General features: G+C 48.9%; 1 pseudogene; it reads left to right on the top strand.

Moving 5' to 3' along the window:
* Positions 1-2,424: 2,424 nt before the first annotated feature.
* On the top strand, positions 2,425-7,117 carry LOC120858059 (annotated as a pseudogene).
* The last annotated feature ends 1,098 nt before the right edge of the window (positions 7,118-8,215 follow it).

Raw genomic sequence — 8,215 nt, 5'->3', positions numbered from 1 at the left:
ACCTCCACCTGCTCAGAGGACGTGTCCTGGGTGTAGAACAGGCAGTTGGTGGGGGGTGGCCTTATGCTTGACAGTACTCCCTGCTGAGATGCTCTGGGGCTACACCAAGGGGTATGTGCGTCAGCTCTGGGTCACATGTGGCTCAGAGGTTCTGCCCTGGAATCTGGCCAAACTACCCCTCCGAGGACATAAGATGCAGAGATTCTTGTCAGTGAGTCTCCCTGACAGTATCTCCTCTGAAAGATTTCTTGCTCTGGTCCCTGCAGATCCCAGGTGAGTGTCACCCCAGCCCCTGCCTCTTATTGCTCTCTCCCGACCTGCCTGTCATTGTCCCCACCTGGAACAGGAGTTTGAGGCTCCATGAGACCCCACAAGTCATCATATGACTTTCAAGACTCACAAAAGGGAAGCTGATGGTGTGAGGAGTGGGATGGAGCTACTGCGTGGACCCGTGGGAATTTACAGTGAAGGAATTCATGGTCAGAGAAAACAATCTCCTGTTTCTTCCAAGTAAAGAAACCACAACCTTCTCCCTTAACAGAGTTAGTGTTTGTATAAGACTTGCATTTTCCCCTGACAGTTTCCAAGGCACTATCCTCCATCCTGGCCTTCTTCTTTCTCACCCTTTGGGAAACCCCTGTGGAAGGGTCCTGCTGGTCACCCAGGAAGCAGGTAGAGGCTGCTTTCTGCAGGACCATCCTTTCCATTACTGCTGCTGATTGCCACCTGAGGGACAACTCCTTTCAGGAGGCAGTCAGCACCCTGCAGGTGGCAGTGACCACTAGAGGCTGAATCTGTCCTCCTCTCTGTGTTTCCTGGCTGCTGGGGTGGGCTCCAGGGGCATCTGAACCTCTGTGTCATTGGAGAATCCTCTCCTTCCAGCCAGTGCCCATCGTCTTTCCTGATCTGGAGTCGGATCTGTGATAAACATGGATGGTGAGGAGATGTCCAGGGAACTGACCCCAGCTCCTTCTGCCCCTGCCTTGCTCACCAGCTCAGTGCCCCTGGTGGTCCAGCCCCATTACTAAATAGTATCCTCCCCATCTCTGTGAACCCCCTGCATGCACAGCTGCTCTGGGGTCCAGTCTCCGGTCCTTTCTTCAGTCTCCTGAGCGGGCAGCTTGCTACTCCTCTCCATCATCAGTTCAGTTCAGTTCAGTTCAGTCGCTCAGTCGTGTCCGACTCTTTGCGACCCCATGAATCGCAGCACACCAGGCCTCCCTGTCCATCACCAACTCCCAGAGTTCACTCAGACTCGCGTCCATCGAGTCAGTGATGCCATTCAGCCATCTCATCCTCTGTCGTCCCCTTCTCCTCCTGCCCCCAGTCCCTCCCAGCATCAACCCTTATACAAATTGAACTAATTCATTTCCAATTATTTAACTCCCTTCTTGGGGGAGTCAGCATTCCAATTAATGATAAGATATCAAGGTTCAAATCAGTCTTTTCTCCACGTCTGTTTAGTTTGGATTCTGTGTGTGGTGCTGGGCAGGGCAGGGTCTGAGCACAGAAGGGGAGAGGGCAATGGAACCCAGCGCTCAGGGACAGCGCTCAGGTTCTGTGGACAGAATTTCTTGGAGATAAAGGGGAACACCTGTTAGAGCAGCTTCGTGTGAGTCCTTCCAATACTCATCCCAGCATCTGGGAGAAGTCTCACCATTGCCTGTGTCCCTTCATTCCCTTCGTGTCCCCTCTCTTTGTCTCAGACAGCCCCACTGCTCTTCTGAACATCTTTTTAATCCAGAGAGCCACTGAATCAGGAGACATTTTATTCCCTTTTGCCTTCTCCTTCTAATCCTAGAGAGGCTGAGGGGACATAGTCTTTTAGGAGTGAATTCTGTGAGCTGAGGGAGAAGAGGAAACCAGAACAGAGGCTAAGCCAGCTGCCCAGGGTCAGACAGCTAGTTGGCAGAAAAGTTGGGTTTTGAAGTCACATGTGTCTTGATTCCAAGTGTATCCCCTTATAAGAATGTTCCTAGTCTAAGAGACCCAGGTCATAGCCTTCAATAAGAAAAAGGGAACAATTTGGTTGTGAACCGTGAAACTTGGGATCCAAAATTTCTAACGTGTTCGTGGGTGTGTGAGGATTGAGAGGGTAGAGGTGGGCAGAGGGAAACAGGCAGGAGTGCAAGGACCAGGAAACTGAGGTGGGAAAAGTACTGTCCTCCTTAAGGGTTTGTGTTGGAAATGCAATAGTATCAATGAGAAGTGCATTAATTGTGCCAAAAAGCCAAAAGCAAGTACTGGGATCAGAGTCAGTCATAATCACTGAAGAAGGTAAATAGGAAATCTTCAGAACTCCATTCCAGAGAGTCTGGAGGCTGACTGGCCAATCACCTTCGTGCATGTTCTTAATTTCTTCCGTCTGATCACTAACCAGACACTAGTCACCCCAACCTGTGTGTGCCTGTCCCCTACAAACCCATGTGGCTGTACCTGGTGGTCCTCGTGGGCTTGTACTACCTCCTGCACTCTTACTCGGAAGACAAGTTTGTCTTCATCACGGGCTGTGATTCGAGCTTTGGGTACCTGCTGGCCAGGCAGCTGGACCTGCAAGGCATGTGGGTCCTGGCTGCGTGTCTGACAGAGCAGGGAGCTGAGCAACTGAGGAAGCAGACATCAACAGGCTGCAGACGGTGATCCTGGACCTCACCAAGACAGAGTGTTGCTGCGGCCGCCAAGTGGGTGAAGGAGTGTGTGGGAGACAGAAGTACTGCCCACATTTTTTGTTTGTGTACTTCTCTCTGTGTGAGGGGAGACCCGTTGTCAGCTCCTTGGGGAATAATCCAAGGTGTTTTCCTGGATGTGAAGTCCCACTTGCCTTCTTCACCTCACCCAGCTGACTGGACGAGCCTCTTCCATCCATCACACCCACCTCCTGACCTTGAGCGTTTGCAGTTTGGGAGAGAGATTTCCCTGATGAGACAGTGTCCTTGTAGACTCCCTGTCTGGTATCCCCTCCTGTCTTAGCAGAAAGTCTAGGTTTCTTGCTGCCGAGTGAGCAGGGTGATCAGGGTGGACATTCTGGAGGAGGGGTGGAGGTGGAGGCTCTGGTTGAAAGGCTGCAAGGGGGTCGGAGGGGAGCACTGGAGCTGGGCTGTGTTCTCAGCACTTGATCATGTTCTTGTTGGTGACCCATAGGCATCCCACTTGGCTTTTAATGTCACTTACTTTCAAATAATGATACTGAGTTCTCAGGGCTTGTCTAAGGGAAGTCAAGTAACTACTATGGAGTCACTTTCTCTCTCTGCTTTCTGCTTTCCTTCTTTTCTCTACTGCCTTTTTTTTTTTTTTAAATAAATTCTTAGAATCTGCCTATGTTTTGCAGTGTAAGGAGAGAACTTCAGTTTCTTTCATCTAAGTGATGAAAGAATGATCATTGTGGAAACTGAGAGATATGCCAAACACTGAAAATCTCACCACCCAGAGATAAGGGCTATTAGTATTTTGATATACATGGTCTTATATTTGCACATATTTATCCTTTTCTTTCTACTATATGTAAATACATAGATTTAGAACATGATAAAATTTTCTTCAAAAACATCATAAATTATGACTGAGAAAATACTACACATTAAAATAGCATCACTTACTAAAAAGTACTTCATAGTATAATACATAATTATTTCGTACATTTTATTCACCATATTCCACATAAATGATATCTTTACACTATAACCGTGTACGTTGATTGTGTCTTTGATAACAAATGGTTGGACTGTATTCATCCTACAAGTTGGGAATGTTGCCGAGCAGGGCAGGGACTCAGCTCTCTGTGTGGAACTTCTGGTTCCCTTACCCCAGCAACCTTGAATGCCTGCTGCTGCTGCCATGAGGCCTATGGTTGCTAAAGGTTTACTTTAAAACCTTGGGATTGTGTCTTGGATTCTTGCAAGTGGTTTCCTTTAAGCTGGGTGAATTTGCACCAAGAAGATGAAGCCAGGGTGGCCTCCTGTGTGAGTGGGAGGAGAAGGTGGAGTTTTCTGGGGTAGGGGGTGAACTCTGTGCTCTGGGTGTTAAGGGTAAGGAGAAGCATCCGTGCCCTCCCCCAAAATAGCCCTTGGAATTCTCCAGATTCCTGAGACACATTGCTCAGTATTGAAATGCAGGTGTTTCAAGCCCAGGTCCTAGAGGTCAATACCAGGTCTGCCACTAAGTTCCCTCAAGCCTGAGATCTCGGGTCTGTTTCACCCAACCAATCTGCACTCAGTTACAGTCATCTTTTTTTGTTTTGGTCTTCATCTCTTGATTCCTTTTTTTCCTCACTTCCCTGCCCATCCTCATTGTCTATGTTTCCTCTCTTTTCCTCATACTAACTGTTGAGCACTCAGTCCTGAAGCTGTCAGAAAATCTTGAAAGCTGGGGAATATTTATTAGTGTTCAAAGACACCATTGAGAGCTCAGCTGGTAAAGAATCTGCCTGTAATGTGGGAGACCTGGGTTCGATCCCTGGGCTGGGAAGATCCCCTGGAGAAGGGAAAGGCTGCCCACTCAGTATTCTGGATTGGATAATTCCATGGACTCTATAGTCCCTGGGGTCACTAAGAGTTGTACACAACTTACTGACTTTCACTTTCAAAGACACTATGGACTGTGAAAACCTAAAACTTCTCTCTTGAGTTCCAGACTATAGACCCACTACATTTCCTCAAGCTCAATACCTGCCTTCATCAACACTGGGATACTTCTTCCTTGTCACCAGGCCGTGGGCAGGGTGTGAAGACCAAGTCGGGAGGAAGGCACAACTCCTGTCCTCCCACTGCTCATAGGGTCTGGACTCCCTAGACCCCCAGGAGTGTGTTGGTCTCTGCTCCAGCCCCTCCCCTGCAGCCTCTCTCCTAAAGTCCTTCCGGGTCGGAGGGTGAATGGCACCGTGGCTCAGTCCTCTCTCCTGGGACCACACAGTGTTGCCCTCTCGTCCTCACTCTTCCCAGGACTCTGGGGTCTGGTGAATAAAGCTGGCATTTGCACAATGATGGCACCCCATCAGTGGTTGATCAAACAGGACTTTGTGAAGATTCTGGATGTTAACCTCTTGGGGGTGATTGACATGACCCTGAGTCTGCTGACTCTGGGGCGGAAAAGGAGGGGCTATGTGGCTAACATCTCCAGCATCATGGGCCAGCTGGCTCTCTTTGGTGGAGGCTACTGCATGTTCAAGTACAGCGTGGAGCCCTTCTTGGACTCCCTCAGGTAATGGTCTGAGGGGGGAGGCCCTTCTTCTCTTCTCCTCCTTCTGAGCACTGAGGCAGGGAAGGGGTTAAGGCAGGGGTTCTACCAGTATTTTCATACATCACAGACCTATTGACTCTTCCTTCCAGGTCCCTCTCACTGTGCAGGTCTCTTTGATGAGAAGCATGTTCATATGTTTTCTATCCCTAGTTGGTCCCAAGCCTATAGGGTTTGATTCAACTTATTCCTGCCTTGCGGGAGGGCCCATGGTCGGAAATTATTGGAGGAGCAATAACTGATATGTGTTGGCTGTGCAGGCCTTTATGTGCTCAACTGCTATGGTGTTTATGTTCTGGAAGCCCTGGGGGGATGTGTACCCCTTGAAGCAATTGGTCAAGAGAGTTACCCTGTCAAATAAGTGGTAGAGACCACTGGCTCTGATGTATGGGAGCTCTGTCCACAGACTGGTGGATGCTTCTTAGAGGACAGGGGTTACTGGGGTGGGAGAGGGGAGACGAGGGATGTGGTATATGGAAAGACACAATGTGCAAAATGGTGATTGATTGGAGTGAGAGCAATAGGAGGTGACAACATTTAAGCAATGCTCTGCAGCACAGTTGGTAGGATGTAGAGCTGATAGGCATGGGGTGTAAAATAACTGGGAAAATGGTCAAACTCTATAAAGAAGCAGTAACATCACCATGAGCTTCTCTCCCTGGCTTCTGTGCCTCTCAACTTCTGAGAGCTCCCAGCCCATCTCACCCAAGCCTGTACTGGTGTTTGACTGTTCTTTCATGTTCTTCTTGCACGACATCTCTAGTCTTTGCCCCTCGAGCTCTCCTACTTTGGAGTGAAACTGGCTATGGTTGAGCCCAGTTACTTCCTGACCAATATGATCCAAGGTGAGGTGTTTAATGGAACTGTCCAGGCATCATGGGATCATGCCAGCCCAGAGATCCAGGAACTCTATGATGACAACTTCCTTGCTGGCTGTGAGTTAGCTGTGGGCTTTGGGAAAATATTCAGAAATGCATCATTAGTGCCTCCTTCAGTCTCAGTTCCATCCTCCAGGCTCTCATTTACCCCCACAGTGGGGATATGAGCTCATCTTCAAGGTCTCTGATTGGTCAACTGGTGACAGAAGGGGAGGATTGAGGCTTGGTAGTTCTAGAGAACAGTTTCTCTTCAGAAACCATTTTAATTTGGAAAGGAGACTGATGTCACAAGGGATACACCCCTGGAATCATGGCAAGGTGGTGTTGTGAAAGTAAGTCACTCAGTCGTGTCCAACTCTTTGTGACCCAATGGACTATAGAGTCCATGGAATTCTCCAGGCCAGAATACTGGAGTGGGCAGTCTTTCCCTTCTTCAGGGGAACGTCCCAACCCAGGGATCGATCCCAGGTCTCCCGCATTGCAGGTGAATTCTTTACCAGCTGAGTCACACTGGTGTTAGCACCACCTTTTCTCAGGTGCCTCTATTTCTAGTGTGGGTAGAGACCTCCAGGGTGTAGTATATGTATTCCCTGGAAAGGTACTAGAGGACACTAACTTAGTGTCAAAGTGTATTTTTTGCTGTCTGCTAGGATACATTGCAGTGATATCTATTGATTTGATATGGACCATGATTTTGGAAGAGAACAGAATTTTGGGGAAGTCAAGTTGATCTGGAAGTGGGAGGGCTGGAAAATGGCAATAACTAGGATGGAGTCTCCTTCTGTACAGTCATGAAGACATCGGATTTACTGAAGCCACTGTGGGCTGGAAATCTGTCCTTGGTGACCGACTGCATGGAGCACGCCCTGACCACCTGCCACCCCCACACCAGATACTCAGCTGGCTGGGAGGCCAAGTTCTTCTATCTCCCCATGAGCTACCTGCCCAGCTTCCTGGTGCATCTCATGATGTACCGGGGTTACTCTGGGCCTGCTAAGGCCCTGTAATGCAAGAGCGGGGTTCATGGTAGCGGGAAGTTCGGTCCTGGGTGGGGAAAGAACACATGGAGGAAGGGAAATAGAGTGGAGAGGGGCATTCTCAGGGGACCAGAACACACATTCCACTTCACACCCCACCCACTCCCCAGGCTTTGCTTGCATCATTGCTTAGGACTTGGGGAAATTAGAAAGAGACATATTGTGCTTGAGGAACTGGGGTCGATGCTCACGTCTTCAATCTGTCCCTTGTGTGTTATGACCCACATCAGCTGTGAAAACCCCTACTGTGGGGAGGACATGAGACACTGGGGCTTTCAGTCCCCTGTGCTTTGGCTCTGTCCACCTCTTCAGATGAATCTTTCCCATGTTCTGTCTCCCTCTTCCCCAGGATAGAAATGATGAGCAAGCGGATAAAAGCCCCTTTTCCCTGAAGGTGTCTGTTGATCGTGAAGAGTGACTATCAGACTGACCCAATAGTCTGGGTGCCAATTCAGTGGCCTTGGCAAGTTTGGATACAGAAACCAAGTTTTGATCCATCTTGGAAACAAGAATTTCTGTTGATTATTTTTTCCCTAAAATTTCATTTGAAAAGTTCACCTACTAGAATGCATGCTAGGGCTTCATGGTTAAACTGAAGGCACTTGATTTTCAAATTATTATTTATGACACACACAAAGAGTACCAGTCTCACCAAACCAACTGAAATCAAATAAATCATCATTGATTCACTTTATGTCTTGGGGGGGTGTGTTCAGGAGGTTTAGAATCACTCCCATGAATCCTCTCTAGAATGTCAGAGGGCTTGTGAGGTTATAAAGCCCTGACCCTCGTTGCCGGTCCCACAAGGGTTTGGGGGATGCAGGGCTGCACTGAGATGGGTTCCACGGCCACCTGTTTCATCTGTGACACTCAGACAAGGCTGAACAACAAATGCATTGAAAAAGAAGTGCAGTGCACACCAGCTGAGTCTTCAGGCTGGGCCCTCAGCGGATTCCCAGTTCTCCTCCTTCCAGGCTGCCTTCCTTGAAGGAGGAGCCAGGTCTGGTCTGATGGATGTGAGCAGAGGCTGGAACCCATGCCAGAGTCCACGAAGCAGCCACAAAGCAG

This window comes from Oryx dammah, unplaced genomic scaffold (assembly GCF_014754425.2).
Source record: "Oryx dammah isolate SB20612 unplaced genomic scaffold, SCBI_Odam_1.1 HiC_scaffold_29, whole genome shotgun sequence".
Taxonomy (NCBI): Eukaryota; Metazoa; Chordata; class Mammalia; order Artiodactyla; family Bovidae; genus Oryx; species Oryx dammah.
This window is presented reverse-complemented; position numbering and strand designations above follow the sequence as displayed.